General features: G+C 38.1%; 1 protein-coding gene across 3 annotated transcripts in view; it reads right to left on the reverse strand.

The window, feature by feature from the left end:
- KCNMB2 (potassium calcium-activated channel subfamily M regulatory beta subunit 2) overlaps positions 1-15,205 on the reverse strand; it is a 301,884-nt gene extending 286,679 nt beyond the window's left edge. For 2 of the 3 annotated variants that reach the window (XM_019959454.2, XM_070791660.1), the window contains exon 1: positions 14,071-14,401. The gene's annotated coding sequence lies outside the window, so the exon portion shown is untranslated. Of the gene's footprint in view, positions 1-14,070; positions 14,402-15,029 lie in introns of those variants that run through there. The other variant, XM_070791694.1, reaches the window with a different exon arrangement.
- Positions 15,206-23,819: the final 8,614 nt, after the last annotated feature.

Genomic DNA, 23,819 nt, shown 5'->3' on the forward strand with positions numbered 1-23,819 from the left:
CCATAGGGTCTCAAAAGAGTCAGACATGACTGAGCAACTAAACAACAATAGTTTGATACTTTCAGTGGGCAAGGGGTTATATACACATATTCAGTGGGCAAGGGGTTATATACACATATTCAGTGGGCAAGGGGATGGGGTATGAAGTGAATGCAAAGCATAATATGGGACACAAGAATATTTTAAAGAAAAGTATACTAAAATATAGGCTTCCCTGGAACCTCAGCTGGTAAAGAATCCAGTTGCAACACAGGAGACCCTGGTTTGATTCCTGGGTCGGGAAGATCCCCTGGAGAAGGGATATAGGCTACCCACTTCAATATTCTTGGGCTTCCCTGGTGACTCAGATGGTAAAGAATCCACCTGCAATGTGGGAGACCTGGGTTCAATCCCTAGGTTAGGAAGATCCCTTGGAGGAGGGCATGGCAACCCATTCCAGTATTCTTACCTGGAGAATCCCCATGAACAGAGAAGCCTGGCAGGCTACAGTCCATGGGGTCACAAAGAGGCAGACACAACTGAGTGACTAAACACAGCACAGCACATTCTAAAATATAGATGACTACTACTAATAAAATGACCATTTTTCTGTAGGTGAAAATAACTGAATATAGGAAATTTCACATGGCTCAATGTTTTAAAGACACCTTGTTATATTGAACAAAATCTTGTAATGTATGTGATACTATCCCATATAACTAATAGAGACAAAGTTCAGAGAAGTTAAATGATTTGCCAAAGGACACATACTAGATGATATTCAAACTCAAGTCACCTTTTTATTCCTTAAGTCTGTCTTTTTATAAAATACAGTTCCCCTCTTTATAAAATTTATAAATTGAATAATATAAACAATAAAAATGTTTTAATGTGTGATAGGAACTAGCCAAAGGTAAAATCTGCTGAAAGAGTTCAAAGACTGGAGAGAAGTCCCTTCTAGATTGGAGGGCAAGGAATGCAAAGGGTAAAGGAGATGGAAAAGGGATGGAAGAAGTTTATATCCAGAAGGGGCCATTGGAGAGCTGGTAGGAGTTTGACAGATGACAGTGAAGTGGGTGAGAGACCGTCTTTGGATGTCAGAAATGCATGAGGCCAAGGAGCAAACTTGTAACACAGAGTGAGAGGAGAAAGGTAAAGATTAGGCTGGAAACTTATCAGGATACCAGAAATTGGAGAATCTTGATTTCCAATCCTGGGAGAAGACTTTATTTGCTTGATTAAACAAGAGTCGTGGAAGGGCTGTGATTAGGGGAGCTCCAAGGTCATTCTCGGTAATGTAGAGAATGTAGAAGAAATAGGCTGGGCAAGGGTTGAGCAGTTTTTCTCAAAATTTATGTGTAATAGATCTACTTTGGGTGTTCGATAAACTTTCTGGTCTCACCCCCCAAAATTCTGATTAAACGTAAGCCACATAAACTGATATTTTTTAAAAACTTCCCTGGTCATTCTTGTGTAGGTGATTTAAGGACAGCATTTTGAAAAATCAGACCAGGAGCAAGGAGGTTGGCTAGCAAACTATCCTCATAACCAAGGTGTGAGAATGAAGGTTCTCATTTGCATAGGGAGGCATAAAAGGCACAGATGTAAAAAATATTTTGTAGGAAGAATCAATAGGACTCAGGTTGGTTAGGTCTACAGTTAGAAAAGGATTCAAAGACCATGGTTGGTGTCAAAACCTGGGTAACAAGTGGCCCAATGAATAGAAACATGAAACAGAGTGGGTTTATTAGGTCTTAACATGAATTTAGTTTTGCCAAATGAATTTCACAGTGTAAAATGGCAGCCACAGGGAAATGTCTACCAGGTAGCAGGCAGCACAGGACTTGACTTAGGGGCCAGGTCACACTTAGAGAGACAGTTTAAGCTATAGGTGTAGACAGGTAATACTTTCAATTACTGAAAGAATGTAAAAAGATAGAAAAGGAAAAAGAAGACCCAGTAAAGAGGAAAGATAGGAAAAAATCCTAAGGCAGTAGGGGACCTGGGAAGTTAAACATGATTAAAGTCAAGGGAAGAAAGGATTTCAAGGGAGAAAAAAAAATTAGAGAGAGAGCCAGAGAGAGAGAAAGAGAGACAGAGAAAGAGAGACAGGGAAAGAGAGAGGATAGTCCACAGTTTTGAATGCTGTGATCAAGAATCCTGGGGGTTGTGAAAAGGTCAACAAATTGGATGATAAAGGATTCTTAGAAAGGGTGAAGAGGGCAGTCACAGGAATGCAGTGTGGTCAGAAATGATGCACCGGTGCCTTAAAAATAAATGAGGAGCCATAAAGCGGAGACAGTAAGTGCAAACCACAATTTCAAAATGTTGTTTGATGAAAGCAAACTCCAGTCACTTTCCAGTGTTCCGTAACCTCACCATTTATCAGTTATTCAAGCCAGAAATCTAACGTTATCCTTGACACCTCCTTCTTCACCCATCTACTCTCAAAATAAGCCCCTCACCAACTCTCTGATGTGACTGCCTACACACGTCCCCTTCTGTCCACTTTTCTACCATCATTCTGCCTCCTGGTCCAGGCTACCATCATATGGATTACACTATAGCCTTTCAACTGGCTTCTCTGTGTCCACTCCTGATCTTCTCCCTTTTGATCATCACATTGCAGCAGAGATACCTTTGCAAAGCACAAGTATCTAGTCAGCCCCCTGTTTAACATCGTGAATACTTTTCCACTGCTCTTAGAATAAAGAGCAGCAAACACTTAACATGGCCAGCAAGGTCCTAACTAGCCAAGCTCTTCCTGCCTTTCCAGCCTTCTTTAACTACATGTTGCTTGATTCCTGCCCTCCAGCCATACCGGCCATCTATTAGAGGCACAGTCCTCATCTACTCTCTCTAACAGGCTTCCTTTTTATCTATTTACTAATTTTTTAATTTACTAATTTTCATTAGAATGTAACTACCTGATGTGAAGAGCCGACTCATTGGAAAAGACTCTGATGCTGGGAAAGATTGAGGGCAGGAGGAGAAGTGGGCAACAGAGGATGAGGTGGTTGGATGGCATCACCAATTCAATGGACATGAGTTTGAGCAAACTCTGGTAGAGAGTGAAGGACAGGGAAGCCTGGCATGCTGCAGTTGATGGAGTTGCAAAGAGTCAGACATGACGTAGCAACTGAACAACAACAAGCTCCATGAGGGCCAGAAATTCCCCCTCTCCCCGCCCCCCCACCCTCACACACACACACACACACACACACACACACACACACACACACACTTGGCACTTGGTCGATGTTGAATAAGTGAACAGCCATTGGTTAGCCTTTGCTCATGCTTTCTCTCTGCCTAGAAAGCTTCTCTTCTCATCTCTGCTGCTTTTACACTTGCTCTTTTGCTTTCACTTTTATGCTTCTTCATTAAACAACTCAGTCATCACCTTTTCAGAGCTTTCCCTGACATCCTTGACTACCCTACCCTAATGTCTCCAATTAAATAATCTTAGTGTTTATTACCTTTGAGATTGTATATTTATTTGTGGGACCATCTGAATACTATCTTTCTCATTCAGGACTGTCACCTCCATGGTTGAGGGGGAGGGCTTCGTTTTGATTTGGCTCAACATTGTAACCCCCAAACCCATCACAGTGTTTAGTCCACAGTGAAAGTTCAACTCAGTTTTGTTAAATAAATGAATGAATACTTGAAGGAATGCAGATATAAAATGAGGACTTATAAAGAGTGGGAAAATGGAGAATAGAATTTTTTTTTTTTAAAGCACGGACATGGACACCTGAACACATTCATAGGCCAATGGGAAGAATCTTCTACTAAACTATCTGAAATCAAAATTGCACACAGGCAACTTTTCATATAGACATGAATCATCTTCTGTTTTCTTTGTACCAAGTTTTTTTCTTTTTTCAGTTTCAGTTTAGCAATAATAAATCCACTTGTCAATGAGGAAATAGGCCTGGAAGATTGAGAAGCAGGTCGTAATAGATATTCTCTAGCCACTTTTCTCCACATCAGGGCTATTGTTGTCTTTTATACACCTGGAAAGATTTTCTCAAATTTGGTAACATATTATCTAGGCCTTCCTTTTCCTTTTGATATGAACTTTATTTCCCTCTCTCTTTTCTTTTGATTCATTCCAGCAGAGAATTGAGTCCTGTGCTGTTCTATTTTTATGTTTTTAAAGCAAATAGTTACCTTGAGTTGTCTACACAGAGAGCTCCACATGGCTGTTCCCAAGCACCACACAGGATCAAAAAAAACCACTAGGAAGTGAAGTTAAACCAGTCATTGATCATCCTCACAGAGAGGAAGAAACTGGACCAGTCCTGTTGCAATTTTGTCTAAAGTTAGGTATTATTTTCTTCTGGATTTCAGCTTGTTGTCCCCTCCCCATCCTGCCTCCAGTTTCTTCATTTGGAATAAATGGAAAATTAAAAAATATCCAAAGAAAATCAGTGGTCCCAGATTTACTCAGAAATATAATCCCTTTGAGAAAATTATAGTTCAGCTTCATAGAGCTACAAATTCTTCCTATGGTCAGACATTTTTGGGTGCTCATACACAACCAAACTCAAAAATTATGTCATGGGAAAGATTTACCAAGGGTTTCTTTCTCCTTCTCATAAAGTGCTTTATGTAGCATGGCCACACTGATCCTCTGCATCTGATGCAGAGCAAGAAAAGTTCTAGATTTGCATTTGAATTGCTGCCTATTTTTCAACTTTCTGAGTTTCACTTTGAAAGATACTTTACTTTTGTAGATAAGAATTATGGAGTCAGGCACATGACTTTTACCAGCTTCCCAGTTAAAAAAATTAAACAATAATAATAATAAAAAAATTAGTCTGACAAAACCAAACTAATTATTTTTAAAGTCCTGAACTATGTCACAAAATACAGTGGAATCCCCCAGACCTGCATAGGGTTGTAAAGGCTTTGTTTTGACCAAGTTCCAAATTGAATCCTCCTTCAGAAGAAGCCTACATGGGTTGGTTTTGAAAATCATTTCCAATTGCAAATGCCTGTGAGTTAATACAATTCTATGAATAACAGGCAACCTCACGATTCACAAGCCCTTCTTTCCTTCCTCTTCCATAACAGCCTTGTCTACACCATCGCGCACGAAGAGGGTCCAGTGGAATTAAGACTAGTGTAGTTTCTAGAGCCCTAAATGTCCAGTCCAGCAGCCTGGTAAATAATGATAAGATGTTAAATTCTTACCATGGTAATATAACTTCTGTAATGTGGCTTTACCTCGGGGAATAGGGAAGCCTAGCATGCTGCAGACCATGGGGTCACAAAGAGTCAAATATGACTGAGCAACTGAACAACAGCATAGCGTTAAGAGGGGAGTGTGTATCAGTCAAAAAGTTACTTTAAAAGCATGATATATATTTAATACAGTTCTATTCATCTGAGAATTGTAAAAAACATAGTGCCTGCTCTCAAAGAGTTTGCAACCTAATTATCTAGTCTAAAATTATACTTTAAAATGTAGTTATATATTTTACTACTTGCCTAACTATTCTTTTTTACTCATTAAGTGGAATTATTGAACGCTGAAAATGAGCTTTTATGTCCAGAGTGTTCTGGAGTTTTAATTTCACACAGGAAAACACCAAGATGACAAGGAACCTGCATGTGGGATTCATCTGACATTTTCCTCATTTAGTACAAATGCTGGCAAATGCAAACCAAAGCCTTCCCATCTAGTAATATAAGCATCTTCTCTTTCTTTCCTAAGAAGTCGACAGGCTTGGTATTTTGACAAGTGATTTATTCCCTCCCCTCCCAGCGAGCTGAAATCCTCACCCAGGCTCGTCTGTCACCCTGGCTTTGATGAGGAGGAGTTTAGGAATTTGCTGTCTGAGGCTGTCAGACTCCAAGTTGGCTTTGAATGGAACGTCCCATCATACTCTTCACAAGATAGGGTAGTGACAGGATAGACAGTAGCAAGGAAAGGACAGAGGAACAGCCACTAACGCACCGGAAAGGACCTAAGTGTAAAAAGAGGTGGGACAACAGGTGAACAAGAAGCGAGTAAGCCCATGGAAGGGCCAGGCTTCACTATTAAAACACAGTTCCTTCCATGCGGCACTCTGTTTCTGAGGTGCATGACTGAGTTGTCCACTTGGTCATTTACCCTCCTTGGGTCAAAGTGGATACTAAGAAACCTAGTGTAGACATCAGTTCAGTTTAGTTCAGTTCAGTCGCTCAGTTGTGTTCGACTCTTTGTGACCCCATGGACTACAGCACGCCAGGCCTCCCTGTTCATCACCAACTCCTGGAGTTTACTCAGACTCATGTCCATTGAGTCAGTGCTGCCATCCAGCCATCTCATCCTCTGTTGCCACTTCTCCACCCACTTTCAATCTTTCCCAGCACAGGGTCTTTTCAAATGAGTCAGTTCTTCACATCAGGGGGCCAAAGTATCAGAGTGTCAGCTTCAGCATCAGTCCTTCCAATGAGTATCTAGGACTGATTTCCTTTAGGATGGACTCGTTGGATCTCCATGCAGTCCAAAGGACTCTCAAGAGACTTCTCCAACACCACAGTTAAAAGCATCAATTCTTTGGTGTTCAGATTTCTTTATAGTCCAACTTTCACATCCATACATGACTACTGGAAAAACTGTAGTCTAGCTGTGACTAGATGGACCTTTGTTGGCAAAGTAATGTCTCTGCTTTTTAGTATGCTGTCTAGGTTGGTCATAACTTTTCTTCCAAGGAACAAGTGTCTTTTCATTTCATGGCTGCAGTCACCATCTGCAGTGACTTTGGAGCCCCCCAAAATAAAGTCTGTCACTGTTCCCATTGTTTCCCATCTATTTGCCATAAAGTGATGGGACCAGATGCCATGACCTTAGTATTCTGAATGCTGAGTTTTAAGCCAACTTTTTCACTCTCCTCTTTCACTTTCATCAAGAGGCTCTTTAGCTCTTCTTCACTTTCTGCTTTATGTATAGACATTACTGACTCGTTTATTCAAGAAAGAAATCTAATACAGACACAATTGATTCATTTATTCAAGAAATACTTATTGAGCATTAGCCACTGCCAGGAGCTCTACTAGGCACTGGAAATATTGTCATGACTATGACCCAGTCCTTAACCTCTAGGGACTTAGAATTTCACTGGGGAGGAGGCAAGCAGATAAGTGAACCAAAGATTATAGCACAGTATGCTAAGGGCCACGGTAGAAATATGTAGAGTATTTTAGAGCAAAAAGGAGCAATTTCTTGTGAAGATTTTTTTAAAAATCAAACCTTGAAAATCTGTGACATTTTTATGACAATGTCACGTCTCCATTTTTGGAGAGATCTATCACTGTTGGGACCAGTTGCACTTAAGCATGTGGATTTGAGAAATGACAAAATATTAAAGGAAACATCCATACAATACAATAGTTACTGGCCCAAACCAACCTTCAAGAAGATGAAATCTGAGAAGTTGTTTGGTGCAGGATGAAGTTCAGAACTGATTCAAGTTTAGCCTATGTAGTAGATTAGTATTTGAGTTTCCCAATAGTTTAATTGGTGGTGCTCATTTCTATTGAGCAATTAAATGAAGTTAAATTGCTATGCATTAAGAATTTAGTAATATAAATCTAGAATAATTGATAATGCTAATTGCCAATTTCATGCACGCCCTGCACAAAAGTCATGTTGGGTGATGATGCATTCAGTTTACCAGTAATTCAGCCCATACAGCCTTAAGCAGAGTGAAGACAGGAAATGTTGAAACTGGAGCTCAACAAGGCTGAAGAAAGACACTTGGTTAAAGTCCTTTAAAAACAAATCTTTAAAATTTGGTTTCATAGCTCAAAAAGCAGATATTTTCTTGATTTTTCCAAATTTGCATATCTCATTTTATTTCTAATAAGAAATGAGCAAATGTCATACATTTCAGGAAATTCTTTTTCTAGTGCTGACCAGATGCTCAAACACCTTGAATTTTTATATGATGTCTAAATGCTTAAATGACTCTTAAATGATATCTACTGAATGAGCTTAGAGGCATGTAGAAGCAAGAGGTAAGAACTAAAGAGATACTTGAAATCAAAACTCTCAGTGTCATAATATGTGCATGCTCAGACTCTCAGTTGTGTCCGACTCTTTGTGACCCCATGGACTGTAGGCCACCAGGCTCCTCTGCCCATGGAATTTTTCAGGCAAGAATATAGGAGTGGGTTGCCATTTCCTCCTCTAGGAGATCTTCCTGATCCATGGATTGAACCAGAGTCTCCCATATCGCCTACATTGGCAGGCAGATTCTTTACCACTGCACCACCTGGAAAGGCCATGTCATAATACATATAATGTTTAAAGTTCATTTTAGGTAATGATAGTTAAAGTGGTGATAGGTAATATGTGTTATGTACTTGATTTGTGCCAAGCACAGGGCTAACAGCTATGCATAGATTATCTCACTCAATCCTCATGACCCCAGTGTGTTCTATGACTATCTGCATTCTGCTGAGGAAAAGGAGACTGAAACCAAGTTTAAACAACAGGAATGAGCAGATCTGGGATCCAAACTAGGGTCTTCACGGTGGTGAAACTGATGTTTCCATGCTGCATTATACTGCATTCTAGAGACTGAGGTTTTTCTTAAGAAGCAAGTTAGCGTTCATTTAAGTAGTTTCATTGCAGTTTGAGTCTACTTTTTGTTTAAGGAAAGAATCCATGAGGCATACACATGGTCATAGAGGAGAGAAAAATCTTTTCTTCAGGTTCTCCCTTTAAAAAAAATTTCCCTAATCACTGGCAGCCTTTACTCACTAAATATATTAAAGATAGTTAATTTGACATCCTATGTATTAGGAGTCTCTATGGCTGAAGGGAGAGTAAATTTCAATAGCTTACTAGTTTTTTGACCTTGAGCAGTTTTAATGATTAAATTCTCTACACCTTGGTTTTCTTACCTGTTCAATGAAAAGTATATTTACTACTCTGAAACACTGTAAAGATTAAATGACAATGAGAACTCTATTACTTTTTAAGCATCTCCTCTGTGCCCAGTACTCTAATGGGGGCACTGGCATACTTTATCACATTTAATCTTTAACCCAAAGAAGTAGGTATTATTATCACCATTTACCAGTGAGGAAACTGAGACTTGTTAAGATTAAAATCTGGTCACACAGCTATGAAGTGAAAAAGGTAAGTTTCAGACCAAACCTGTCTATTCCTAAAGCCTATGTTTGTCTCAGATTTTATATCCTTTTCAGATTACACTTCTCTTCACTATAGAGCATTCAAGAAATACTGGGAATTATTATTTGTACTCAATTGGGAAAATAAGATTCTTTTGTTACAGCTTATTTGAAAATGTGTACTTTATGAGTGGTAAAGAGATCACTGTTAACCAGACCAGGAGACTGATCATGCTGATTTTGAGAGAAAGAAATGCATGTAAGCGAATAGTACAGTTGTTGATTGTTATTGATTGATTCCTAGTGCCACACAGGACACCGGGCCTTGTAGGCTCAGGGAGGCATACTGACTCCACTTGTACCTTTCAACCTAGCTTTGCCACCCCTTCCCCATCACCAGAAGAGCACAGGAAACGGAGGATGCGTCTGTGTCCTCAGTCATTTATAGAGATCTGTGAAGATGCCTTTTTGAAATAGAAGTCAACTTTTGGATAAGATCAAATTGAGGCAAATTGAATTTTTATTTGCTTTGACATAGATTGGGATCAGTGATGTGATTATTTTCCTTCCTATGTAGAGAGGAAAAAGAAAATCATCTTGATAAATCTCCTTGACTTTCTTCAAGGTGTTCAGTATCTTTTTTTGAAAAAAAGAAAAGATATTATGACATAAAGATTAGACCCTGAGGTTGAAAAACTTCTGCGTGGAGCCTAACACAATGGATTTTGATGGGGGAAAACGTTCAGTTCCTACATTCAACAGTTTATTCATTCACTTGACTATTGGTGCTATAGGATACATCAGGGAACAAAACAAAGTCCTTACTCTCATAGCATTTACATTCTAATAGGAGAGAGACAGGCAATAAAAACTCAACATACAATATGTGGAGGAATTCTTTGGTATACTATAGAGAAAAATCAGGGGACTAGGAATCAGAACTGTGCAAGGGGTGTGATTTGAAACAAGGTTTTCAGGGAAGTCTTCTCTGACAAAGTGGCATTTGGCTGAGACCAGAAGAAAGTGAGAAACTTAATCAATAGCTATGGAGGGAAGAATTTTGCAAGCACAGAAACGTTAAAGGCTCTGGGGTTTGAGTGTGTGGCATGTTTGAGGAATAGCCGGGAGGTCAGTATGGCTGAAATGAAGTACAGTCATAGCAGAAGGGGCCAGAGAGGAACCCAGCTGCTGATCATGCATGGCCTGTATGCCATTGGAAGGATTTGGGTTTTATCTGTAAAATAAGATGGGAAGATATTGGAGACTTCTGAGCAAAAGATATTATGATATAACCAATTTTGAAATGTCCACTGATGTTGGGTACAGAATAGAATAGGTACATGGGAGCACAGGGAGGACGAAGCAAAAGATCAGTGGTGAAAACATTGTAGTAAACTAAGAGTTGGTGATAACTTGCCCAGAGTGGTTATAGTGGGAATATTGAAGTAGTTGAATTCTAGGTACAGTTTAAAGGTGGAGGCAATGGGATTATTTGTGGTGTGTCTAGGGAAGAGAAGATTCAAATAGGACTCAAGTAAGTAGAAGAATAGAGTTTCTACTTACATACATGGGGGAAATATGGGAGGAAACATTCAGAAATTTGACTTTCAGCATGTTAAGTATAAGGTGCTTATAAGGCATTTAAGTTTTGTAAGAAATTGAATATGTAAGTTTGGAAGTTAGGGGAAAAGTCTAGGTTAGGAATTAGAATTTGTGAGATGTTTATAGTTTCTAAGGACCTGAGACTCATTTAGGAGTAAGTATATAGACAAGAGACAGGGAAGCCTGGCGCACTGCAGTCTGTGGCGCTGCACGGTGTCGGACACAACTTAGCAACTGAACAACAGTAGAGATAAAAAAGGGATTTATAACTGAGTCACGAATCAGTCCAACATTTCAACATTTAGGAGATAATGAGGAACCAGTAAATGATGGATATTAAAAAAATTACTCTGTCTATAGAATTAAACACACACACACACACATTCTCCTTTTCTAAGAAATCTAAGTTGAGGTAGGAATCAGTCTCTGAGAAAAGGTGATGCTGAATTTTTCATGATGTTACAAGAAACCCAAGGAGGAAGGTGTCTAATAGGAAATAGAATTTCTCCTCAGTCTTGCTTGGATCAAAAAATTACTTTGGAATTTAGGGGGAAGACATAGTGTGTGATATAATGTATGATAATGAGAAAAGATGTCAGTATGGTTGGGAAAAAAACATGGATAAATTTTGATGGTAATCTTTGACAATTAATATAATATTTTCTTTTTGAAAAAATATTAAGAACTCTAAAAATCTTCACAACAAATAAATAAAAAGAATAAAATACATCAATAATACCACACTGAGATAACTACTGCCAACATTTTGGTGCAGCTTTTTTCTAGTTTTTTATCACACACACATATATATCAAAATCAGGATTATATGTACATTATTGTGGTCTTCTGTTTAATTTTATATAATAGCAGGAATATTTTTAGATTTAATTTTCATATTTTGGTACAAGGAGAGAGATGATCAAAGAGAAGATTGTGCTAGTTTGAGAAACGTCTGGTCTGATATCTACTGATAAAGTAGAATGATGACTGGGTGTGTATATGAGAGGAACAGAGAAGAAAGATGATGAGACTGGCCTTAGTAACTTGTGTCTTGGTGACTGATACAAGGGCTGGGTTACCCGTGGGGACTGAGAAAAAAAAGTCTGACCAAAGCTTTGCTTATTTTTTCATGTCAGGGTAGATTTCACACTTGCTTTCTGTGTAACTGGAGCATTGTTGCTTTTTCATTACTAGATGTAGCAGAAACTAAAAGGAAAGGATATTTGGAAATGTTTTGGTTGATATCTATTTATATAAACAGGTAATGAAATTAACTTGTGACACAAAATAGGTTATTTTGACTAAATTACTTGGTTTGGCTTTCCCTACCAGAGAAAGAAAAAAAATCATCATATTTCCCCTGTAATTTTCATGGTGTAGGGATTTCAGTATAAACAAATACACCACCAAAATATTATATAGAGCCTTTCCCCACAAATCTGTAAAAATTATGAAAAGTGATTTTAGTTGATCAGTAAAATGTTATGGGTATGACCACTGCAAAATAATTTCTTCTGTTAACAACTTTGATGTCTTAGATTGCCTCTAAAATAACTGCCTAATTAGATTAGATTCAGAAGATATTGGTAAAACCAGAACTAATGAAAACAATAGAAACAATATTCAGTTGTAATCTGACAGTAGTGACTAAATGTGTGTGTTTCTGTCTATGTATTATGAGCTCTCTTTTTCTGTATATGAGCTCTTGATTGGTGAACACAATTGGCTAGAGAATGAGACTTTACAAGGTCAAGGTCACACATTCCACTAGCCCCAGAGAAGCAGAAAACAATGTCATACCCCTCAATTGCACTAGATATTCTGACGATTGTTTTTTGGACATGTGCTCTTGGTCACATAAAGACTAGCCAAGGGAGTTTGGTTCAGTAACAATCATCACACTATTAGGATAAAGGAACACACAACTTTAAGCATAGATGCCACACACTACAGGGCAATGATTTCAACTTTGTGTTTGTGAATACACAGAAGTCACAAATTTGCAAACTCAACTGCATCATAGAAGAGAAAAAGCCCCACTTAGCCTTGATTCTAGTATTTAGCTGAAAACATAATTGTCTGTCACTTTTATTTCTACTTAATACTACATTACTATAGAAGTTTGAGATATACTGAAAAATAGTACATTCTTTTATGAATATACAATTATTCTATGTATCTTCACCATTCATTATAACCAAAACAATGCATCAGAATATAGTTTTTCAAAACCTAAAGTAACATCTTTACATCTTGGAGTTTGTGAAGTCTAATAGAGAAATAACACAATAGCACGGAGCAATTCAGTCACTACGTTTCTGCCACTTCACATTGAGGGTCACATGCAATGACAAATACTGAAACTTGCACCATACATCAACTTGGAGAAACACTGGCTTTTGATCATTGCATTTTTTGCTTAAAAAAAAAAAAAGCTTATGATTTCCTGACATTTCCTTTGCTGATTGAGCTATACTGATCCCATAATAAAGTACAAAGCAGTGTAAGTTCCCCCTGCAAATCCACTCATTATCCACTGGACTTTGGAACCCAACTGCCCCTCTCATCTCACAAGGAGGACTGTGCTTTTATGCTGTTCTTTAAAAAAAAAAAAGGAAAAAAAAAACTGAACCAAGTCCATAACCTCTAACAAATCACCATTTCCATCTGCAGCCCTGGCAGTTGTTTAAAAGCAAGAGCAGGAACAGAGAGAAAGCCCCTTCTTTAGTGCAAAACTCTTGATCTGCTTTAACCAAACCATTTGTACAGTGTGGATCAGCCTTTCAATATGCAAAATGGATGAAGGTACCCAATTTTCTTTTATAATAGATAAAATTCAAAGTAATTTTATCAGGGAAATCCACCGTAATCTTCTAATTTCCCTTTAAAAAAATTAGTCTCTGGCTATCAAAACACACTGATCATAGGAATAAAATATTTATCTAACAGGTTTCAAGTCTTAAGGACAGCTTCCTCTTTTTTTTTCTCGGACCTTTATGCCTCCCACCCACCAAAGTCCTCGCTCAACCCTACCAACAGCCCAGCTGGCACCACAGATAAGAAGCAAACTGTTTTCTCCGTGACCTCTAAGCATTCTACTCCATGGGAAAAGCAACGTGGAATGCACACTCAGCAGGCTAAGAGTCTGGAGCCAGTTTGTCCTCGAGGCATTGCTGCCATAAAACATAATAGTATCCACTGTGTTTTGCTTTAAGCAGATCGGTCTCCCACTCCCTCTCTCCCCTTCCTGCTTCTCACTCTGCACCTGCCTGCAATTCACGACCCACACAGCACAGAGCAAACAAAAAAGCACGAAACAGCAACAGATTCCTTTGTTTTACAAGCAAATCCTACCTCCGGTAGTTGTCACATCTTCCTCAAAAGCCACGCTTAATTTTTAATGACAGCGATCCAGTGCAGTCCTCCAAATAGCCACCGGTAATCATCATTACCTCTTGTGCCTAAAGCCTTCCTGGACCATTAATGTCACAACCCTTGCTAACTCATAGCTTTAATACTCCCTGCTCAAAATGTCTGAAAGAGTTTGGAAGGACAATAGGAGTGACAGGCACGCTAGACAGCCATGCTTGAAATTAGTTATCTGAAGCTCCGTTAAAGCTGCTTCTTACTGTTTTTAAAGCGTGCAGGAGGTAGGATTTATTAGCCTATGATGGGCACGCTGTTTCTGTTTTTATTAAATACTGTAATAGGCTGTCTGTTAGCAATGCTGTGATAGGTCCAACATCAGTTCCCCACTGCTTTCAAATTCTCATATTAAAAAGAGAGAGAGAGGGCTCAGACTTCCTTACCGAGACTGAGATCGACACCACCCTGCCTACTGGATCACATTGCCAAATTCTTTTTAACTACAGGAGAGAGAATTCCTTTTGCAAATTGGTGTTTTTACATGGAAAGTGAAGTTGAGAATAAGCATTCTAGGATTCCCCAAACAATTCTCACTCCCAGCAAGGGAATCCTTCCCTTCTCAGTTACAAAAATAAGAATTCTCTGGAGTTAGGTAAAAGAATCAGTCCCCATAGGAAACGTTCTCCTCATTACCGAGGAGGTAGGATTCAGGGCATACATTTACATAAAATTTCAAATTAGTTATCAAAGGGATTGAAAGTATCGATGAGCACATTATTTCATACTAATTTACAAAGCTCTAAGTCCCAGTTTGAAGCAGTCATGTGCCCGGCTCTACTGTCCAAATGGAAAGAATGAATGATGGGTGCAAGGGATGGGGAAGTGTACACTACCTTGATCCACTTTGGACCGTTGTAATCATGGAAGGTGGAAGAGGGATTTCTTACCATTGGTCAGAGAAGACGGTAATTACTTGCTAGAAGTGCTACTCTGAAAAGTTCTGGGTACTTCTCCAAGTAGGGAGGCAGAAGAAAGTTCTTGGTGGCTCACAGTATCGCAGAGGATGTGATCTACTTCCACTACTCAGGTTTAGTCTTTTCCTTCTGCTCTTTCTCCCTTCCTGCTACCCCAGGAGCAGTAAGTTTTATACTGGTTACTATGGAAACCAAGTGGTCTGCTCCAGGGGAGGGGCTTAGAGAAAGCGGCAGATGGAATAAGAAGGGAACTCTACTATACTGGCCTATAGAAGTGAAAATGAGGTGGGATTAACAAACAAAAACTACTGCAAAACAAAATCTCAAAGGAGATGATTGCAGATCAACACTATTTAATTACTGGTATTTTTGTTATCTGGAAATATTGTTATGATTATAGCATCCATTATTTATTATATGCAAGAACTGAATATCTGAATTGCTCAGATATCTGATTTTTTTTAAAGACGTATTTTTCCCTTTCTCTCTGTTTTTTCCTTTCCTAAACTTCTGGTTGTTGGTTTTATTCTGCCCTAATTGTATGTGAATTTTAGCTGCTATTTGACTGGTCACAATTTCTTTTCAAGAATAAAGTGTGATTAGTGAGAAAATCTCCTTGTATCACAAACTGTAAACACATTTCATTCTGATTAAGTATTCTTACAGTGATTTCCCCGGGGCAAAATCAGAAAATATTACAATTTAAAGTTCAAAAAATAATTCTGCTCCCATTATGTTGGTAGGACAAAAAGGCTTTTTCAAATTTTCAGTTCTTAAAATAGAAAAAAAGTAATTTTTTTGTATTTTGTCCAAAACCTTTCACTAGCCTCATGATCATGCAAGAGAAACTGTTTCTTAGCCAAGTAATTAAATTTCACAGTTTTAAGGAGTCTGGGGAATACAGAATTATTGTCTTTAGTACCTCATTTTCAGTTTGTAATTGGAGTAACTCACACCACTGAAGGAAGAGCCTGAAAATTCCAAAATGAAATTGTTGGGAGATTATTTTTCAGCATTTAATAAAAATTCAGTGGATTTATTTTTAAATAGTCAAGCATATCATTTAGAAGTTTTGTAATGGAAGAAATATTATTTCATGGAAAATGAATTTATGATATTCTCTTTAAAAAAATGACAAGAGTAATATTATAAATTGCATATCTCAAATAATTTTTTTAATGTAAGGAAGTATTTAAATGACAATTTAAAAACGTTTAACAGCACCATATCTGATTTGTGGGGAGAGAGAGAAAGAGAAACTCCCTTCCTCAGTTGGATACTTCCCTCCAGTCTTACGTGTGATCATTTTAGGAAATAGCTGTTTATAATATAAGAGATATAGATAGGACATTGATGAAGAAGATGGGACTGGGGCAGAGATAGTTAGTGATGCTTTAGAGAGGCTTTGTCTCTGGAGGAGCAAAAATCACTTGACCTCTCTGAGGATGAAGCAGGTTTCCAGAAGACGCAGTTCAGATGGGAGTGGGATGGGGTGAAAGATGGCTTGTTGAGGTAATGGAGAAAGAGCAGGAAATGAGGAAGGGAAGCTAAAGGGAGGGAAAGAAGAGAGAAGGAGATCTTTAAGAAGGAAGGAAAGAATTTCTGGAGGTAGCGTGGTATTGGAAGAGGATATAGGCTATGAAATAGGATGCCTGGTTTTGAAACTTGGCTCTGTTAGCATCCCCTGTAAAATGGGGTGATCAAGAATGACTATTGTAAGACTCAGCAATAATGAGACCGGGTACACAGAAAGGGAAGAGTAGTTCTTGTGAACAGAAATAATAAAATAAGTGCTGGTTTTTATTGATGAAGATAAATGATTAGAGAGGAGGTCATCATTGTTCAGTTGCTCAGTCGTGTCTAACTCTTTGCGACCCCATGGACTGCAGCACGCCAGGCTTTCCTGTCCATCACCATCTCCTGGAGCTTGCTTAAACTCATGTCCATCAAGTCGGTGATGCCATCCAACCATCTTATGCTCTGTCGTCCCCTTCTTCTCCTGTCTTCAATCTTTCCCAGCATCAGGGTCTTTTCCAATGAGTCAATTCTTCGCATCAGGTGGTCAAAGTATTGGAGCTTCAGCTTCAGCATCAGTCTTTCCAACTAATACTCAGGGCTGACTTCCAGCCTTTTTTTATTGTACAGCTCTTACATCTGTACATGACTACTGGAAAAACCATAGCTTTGACTAGACGGACCTTTGTAGGCAAAGTAATGTCTCTGCTTTTTAATACTCTGTCTAGGTTGGTCATAGCTTTTCTTCCAAGGAGCAAGCGTCTTTTAATTTCATGGCTGCAGTCACCATATTCAGTGATTTTTGGAGCCCAAGAAAATAAAGTCTGTCCCTGTTCCCACTGTTTCCCCATCTATTTGCCATGAAGGGATGGGACTGGTTGTCACGATCTGGTCCTATCACTGAAGGAGGTAGGAGGTATGATAGGAAAGAGGAGAAAAGAAAGTGGGCAGAAAAGGTGGCCTGGCTAGAGAAAAGAGAGGGAGTGTGGAACGAGAAGAATCTCTCTTGTTGGGTCAAAAAAGATAGAATTTATTGTTTTTATTTTGCTTTCTGAATCACATTCCAATAACTGTCCCCTTAGTTCCTCCCTATAATGAAGTTTCAGATAATAAAGTATCTTTGGCGCTTACACCTCCTTCAACAAGAGAGAACCTATGCTGGATTTGTTAAAAGCATGTTCTACCATTTCACAAACAGCTGATCTGAGGACTGAATTTGGTTATTCGTAGCATTGCTTTTTTGGATAGTTTCCTGGAGAATGAAGTTTGGGGCAGCAGAAGGCAGGAACTAAAGTGATATTTCAGAACTACATTACCAAAACATTCAGCGGGAGTACTCTCTGCATCCGTGACTTGATAACAGTTCTGACGGCATCTGCTCTCTGAATGCACATTAAAAAAAAAACTTGTTCTGGAAAGAATGTGTGTATGTTAACAAATACTAGGTTGAGAACTGGAGCCTGGGTGAGAGTGATGCCATCACACCCGCAGAGAATTTGCAGTTTACATGCACAGTCTTCAAGTTAAATGATTTAATGAATGGAATGATGAATGCATAATTTTATTATGAGTCATCACTATTAAGATGAAAATTTGATAGATACATACCAGAAAGTGTAGTTATATGTTAGAGATACAAGTGCTAATTATATTTTGGAGTATATAATTTATGCTCTGAATAATACAGAGAGTAACTACTTTTGCCCTGTTGTGACTATTTTTCTGGGAACAATAGGAAAGTTAGCTTAGAAACTGCTTCCTTCCTGTTATATTCCTGTGAAAAATGACTCACTCTGAAGTCCCAGTTTAGATCCACAGAAGAGGCATTCTCTAGTATAAATGTGAAGTTTTAGGCCTAGAAAGTAGTTAAAAGAAAACAATTGATGAAAATCTAATATTTAAAATAGTGTCTGATTTCCAAGACAGAATGAAGTGCCTTTCATTTGTCTATCACACTTTTCATAAAGATTTTCCTTCTCATTGGACAGTTTTAAAAGTATACTAATGGAATGAGAATTTCTAAAACTTTATATTTATAGAATATATTCACACACATCATATTTGAGTCTCAGAACAAAGTGACTGAGAGGCAGGGCAAGTATTAGTAGTTCCATTCCATCTGGAAAAATTGAGGATGAGAGAAGTTAGAGGATTTCCCCAAGATCACATAGCCTGTGTTTTCTAACTCATAATTCAGCATTATATTTGTTTCGTGAAACTTTGAGATTGACTCCTAATATTCCTCCTAGAAATATCTAGAAATTTGAACACCAGGTGAATTTTTTTTAAAAACTGTATGGAGCTTACCAGCATTTTTTTTTTTCCTCTTCCTATCTGTCAAATATTCATGCCTGTTCTTTTGTTGTTGTTGTTGTTAAATCTTTGGTTTTGCAGCTCTTCATGTTTTTAAGGTAGAATTGGTAAACCTTTTTAAAAGATAAACTATAGGTTTTCAGAATTCTTCTGATTACAGAGTCAACACAATGTAATTCTATACTAATTATGGCAGCTGCATGGGGCTCTCCAATCTATAGGCTCCAAGCAGAAACCTATCTAGTGAGGTCATGACTTGGATCACTTTCTTGGATTCTTTGATTGTATTTCTGTCTGTCTTCATAAAAATTAGGAGAGAAATTCTGCAGGGAACCACCCCTTTTGTCAGTAGTTAGCCCTATCAGCAGGTTTCAGAGAGTTATCATTCTGTATGCATGTGGTTGAAATGAGAATAGGAGGTAGATAATAATATACTATTCACGTTAATTGACTTAGGTGAATTTTTGGAAGAGGAGAAGCATCCTCTTCAACATCCCCACTCCCAACACCAAGCACAGAGAAAGATGCCTGAGCCCTTGCCTGGCTGACCATGAGAGAGGACTGGCACAGATAGTTTAACCAACTTTCCAAAGCCATCATTCTTTGGCTGAGCCACTGTCTTCGGCAGACAGCTTATTGGGACTGCATTTCCATCCTTCTGAAGCCTGTCAGGGGACTGGACATAAATCAGCTTTAAAATAAAACTTAAAATAGAGCCATGACAGTTGTTGGAGTTTTATTTCATTTGGTTTCTCTTACTTCCTGGGGCCTAAGTGCAATCTTTCTGCTTCCTGGAAACATGCACTCACTATACCAATGTGACACTCCAGGCTCGGGGTATCTACGAGCAATCAAGGAGAAGGTGATTTCTGGTTGCTATTATTACTGTTATGACTTACGGTGCTGCAGTAATACGTACTTGCTGCACACTATAGCGTTAGGTATGATATCTGTGCTTTCAATATCAGTTAATTAAAAGACTTCTGTCTTCAAAACAAAAATCCCTGGTATGCAGAAGTCTCGAAGGTTGGGTAAGAGGATAAGGACTTATTTGTTGTCGTTTATGTTCATGTGTATATTTTAATAACTCACTAACCGTTGCTAGATTCTTAGGGTGGAAGAAGAATCATTTAACAAACAAAATGCTTTGTAGCAAGTGTATGAATATTCACGGTAAAAGGTCCTGTTTTGTAAACGGCAGCAAAATCTCTTACTTCTTTGTTAGTTGGAGAATTTCTAAGTGTTTACAGAATGCTAGACATCTAGGAACATGTTAATAAATATTTCTACATTTCATAATTTACTTAGGGACAGAATCAGCAAAATGGATATAAACAAATATGTTTTGTATACTGAAAAGTATCTGTAAAGTTACTTTTGTCAAGGGTATAGGTTAGACATGGTGGTACATGCCTTGTTTAACCCCCCAAAACAAAACACTATTTAATTCTGATTATAAAAGTGACACTTGCTCATGATTAAAAAATTAGAGTATGTAGAAAATATAAACAAAAGTCTCCTGAGATGCTACAGTCCACAGGTAACTTATATTAATATGTATTATCAAAATTTAAAAAACTGGAATTATATTGCATATGTGGTTTTGTATGTTAATTTTATCCTTAATGTTATAATATGTTTTTCATGTTATTTTATTTTAAAAAATCTTCAAAATTTTTAATGGTTGCATAATATTTTATCATATGAACCTTCCCAAAATTATTCAAGAAATCCATTGTTGAACACCCAGGTGATTTTTATTTTCCATTAGCACAGTGCTCTGGTGAAGGTCTTTTTACATAATTCTTTGTCTACATCTCTGATTATATTTATTTAAGGTAGAGTTTCATATCTGGATCACTGGCCTGAAATGTGTGACTATTCCAAAGGCTCTTGGTATGTATTTCGAAGCTTCTCTCTTGAAGGGCTGTACCATTTCCAAATTCTGCCAGTGTGGTCTGACCTGCCCAGGGCAGGGTATTCATTGTGGTGGGAAAAGAATGCCTTGTTCCTCTCTTTCACACATGGAGGTTATTTCACTTTCTTTTTGCTTTGGGGACTGAAGGGAAGTCAAGAGTCATAGAACAAGAGGGGAGAGAAAGGCAAACAAAGATGGTTACTAATGTTGGAATTTTTGTTTTGATTTCTTGAAGTGGAACTGTCTTTATTTCCAGTTCCACTTGTGGAAGGAGGGAAGTAAAGACTGGCTACAGAGCCTGGGGCTTGCATTCACCATTCACAGTGTTCCTATGGCTCAGAGCAGTCTCTCTCCCCAACCATGTCCTTTGAAACCTGGGATATGCCTTCTCTCGGAGGATTCTGTTGTATGCCAAGGACTCATAAATCCACAAGTTAAATATGGTGTGTCTTTCTGGAAAACCAATTTACTTAATGATTTTGGGAGCAGGAGTTTTGCATTTTTGTGTTTTGCAATGTTTTTATCGCATACATAAACCACTAGAATTGCTTTCCTAACATCATTAAACCTGAGACTTGTCCAGATAAGCTCAACAAACAGAACATTTTTATGAACTGGAAATCATGGGAAGTTTGGAACATTTTTTCTCTTCAAGGAATTCTTACAGCTTTCATCAAAATGAATAACATGTCTTCAGTGAGACCTAGTGATGCTAATACGAAGGGTGGGAAAATTTTCCTGACAAGTTAGAAGAGACCTGTGTCACTTGTTTTATAAAGAAGTTTGTAATCTTTCTAAGATTTGGTGATTTTTTTATGTCACACACTCAGAAATCGCGCACACACAAGTCAGATCAACATCCTGTCAGAATTGTACTCAAATGTTAATTTGCACAGGAGTCCATGTTTTGTTTTAATTCCTGCTAGTGAAGTAACTCCAGTTGTGTGTATGTGTGAGAGAGAGAGAGGGAGACAGAGAGAGAGAGAGAGAGAGAGACTTCAGTTGCATTTTTAGTTTGTCTTTTTAAACTATCCTAATTCTAAAATTATGTTTTCAACTGGGATCACTGACTGGTAGTTAAAACAATATCCTCTTTTGAAGTGAGCTTGAAATATCAGAAAATGTGCAAGGAAGGAAGGAAATGCAGAATAACCTGAAATCATCGGGACGTGCCAGAACTGACATTCCCAAAACTTGCCACAAAGCACTTGGTAGCAACAAAGTAATGAGAAGCAGTCAATCAAAAACCTGTTAAATGTCCCCCAATGTTTTTTAAATTATGGGTTTGTTATTATGGAGATGAAAAATTAACATTATAAAATGGAAAATACTGGATAAGGATTCCACAAAGCCATCATTTCTGCAGGGAAATTTGAAAACTAATCATACAGGTTTTGAAGAAAAAAGTCCCCAGAATTTTATCAACCAAAAAGAAAAAGTCTTAGGTAGATTTACAATAATGCATTGCATTATAAAAGTCAAGCAAGTCAGTCAAAACAGCTTGACATTATCTTTAAGTTCAAAATATTATCTTTTCCATTTCTTGCTTCCCTGGTGGCTCAGAGGGTAAAGCGTCTGCCTGCAATGCAGGAGACCTGGGTTTGATCCCTGGGTCAGGAAAATCCCCTGGAGAAGGAAATGGCAACCCACTCCAGTACTCTTGCCTGGAAAATCCCATGGACAGAGAAGCCTGGTAGACTATAGTCCATGGGATTGCAAAGAGTCGGATACGACTGAGTGACTTCACTTTCACTTGGAAGACAAAGCTCATGGAATAGAAGATAATTTGGTGAAATCTTAACTATGAACATGGTCAGATGGTGACTTTGTGAAAATTAGAAAAAAACTACCTCTTCATCAGAACATTTATGAACCACCTCCTAAGAAATTGTCCCAATAGGTAGGAAAAAATTCTGATATCTAAGAAATAAATTATGGCTCCAGAATTACAGAGTAGAAGATCTGCATGACTATACACAGTGGTTTTGCATGTTTTAACCAAGAAGAGGTAGCATAGGCAAAAATCATGCTGCCGAATTTAAGAAGGCTGAAATTAACCCTACTCTTTTCTTCATATTTTCATGATAGCTTAGATGTTAATAATTTTGACACATTTGATAATTCATGATTACATAGTCACATTATATACATACATACCTATACATACATACATACATACACATATATATATATATAGAGAGAGAGAGAGAGAGAAAGCCCACTAAACACATGATATTTCAACTAAACTATTTTATTGGGTATTGAAGTGTCTGGGCTGGTCACTGTTAACATGGAAAGTGAAGTACAAGATATATTTCAAGGTACAGGATGAAAATATATTAATAAAGAGGCTGAAAACATAAGAGACATGGGGATTTAATGCAGAAAATCAAACAGGTAAAAACAGGTGTTACAGAGGCAGAAGAAGGAAAATTTGATAAAGAGGCAATACGTTTTAAAAGATACCAAGAAATTGCTTTTTGTGATCAGAAGGAAGATCTGAAATCCGCTGGTTTCAGGGAGAACTCACATTATTTTCTCATCATTGTCTTAAAATAGCAGTACCCAAAAGAGCTTTGTTTGCTATGTGAATATTTACTGAATGAAACAAACAAGCAATGCAGGCAGAAGAAGAGAAGACTTCGGAAGCCGTGACACTTCACCCACATTCCCCTCGCACAGTCACACACACACTGGATAGGGACAGGCTGACTGGCGCCAGGCTGTGAAAGTGCCCTGTGAGGTCATCAGAAGCAGAATGGTCACGCTGACAGAGGGATGCTGATAAAAGCCTGAGACAGGGGGACAGAACGAGTACAAGCATTCCAGAGGACCCCTTCTCAGGGAAAAGAAGAGAAGAACAAGTATTTTAAATCTCTTATTATAGAGGACAAGGAAGGGGATAAGTGAATGAGAAATATAGCGTCTTGGTTGTGGGAACAGTGTTCCAGTGGGAGAACAGTGTTTAAGAGTAGTGGGTATGGGGAAAGGAAACATATTCTGATGTAATGAAATAG

This window comes from Bos indicus, chromosome 1 (genome assembly GCF_029378745.1).
Source record: "Bos indicus isolate NIAB-ARS_2022 breed Sahiwal x Tharparkar chromosome 1, NIAB-ARS_B.indTharparkar_mat_pri_1.0, whole genome shotgun sequence".
NCBI lineage: Eukaryota > Metazoa > Chordata > Mammalia > Artiodactyla > Bovidae > Bos > Bos indicus.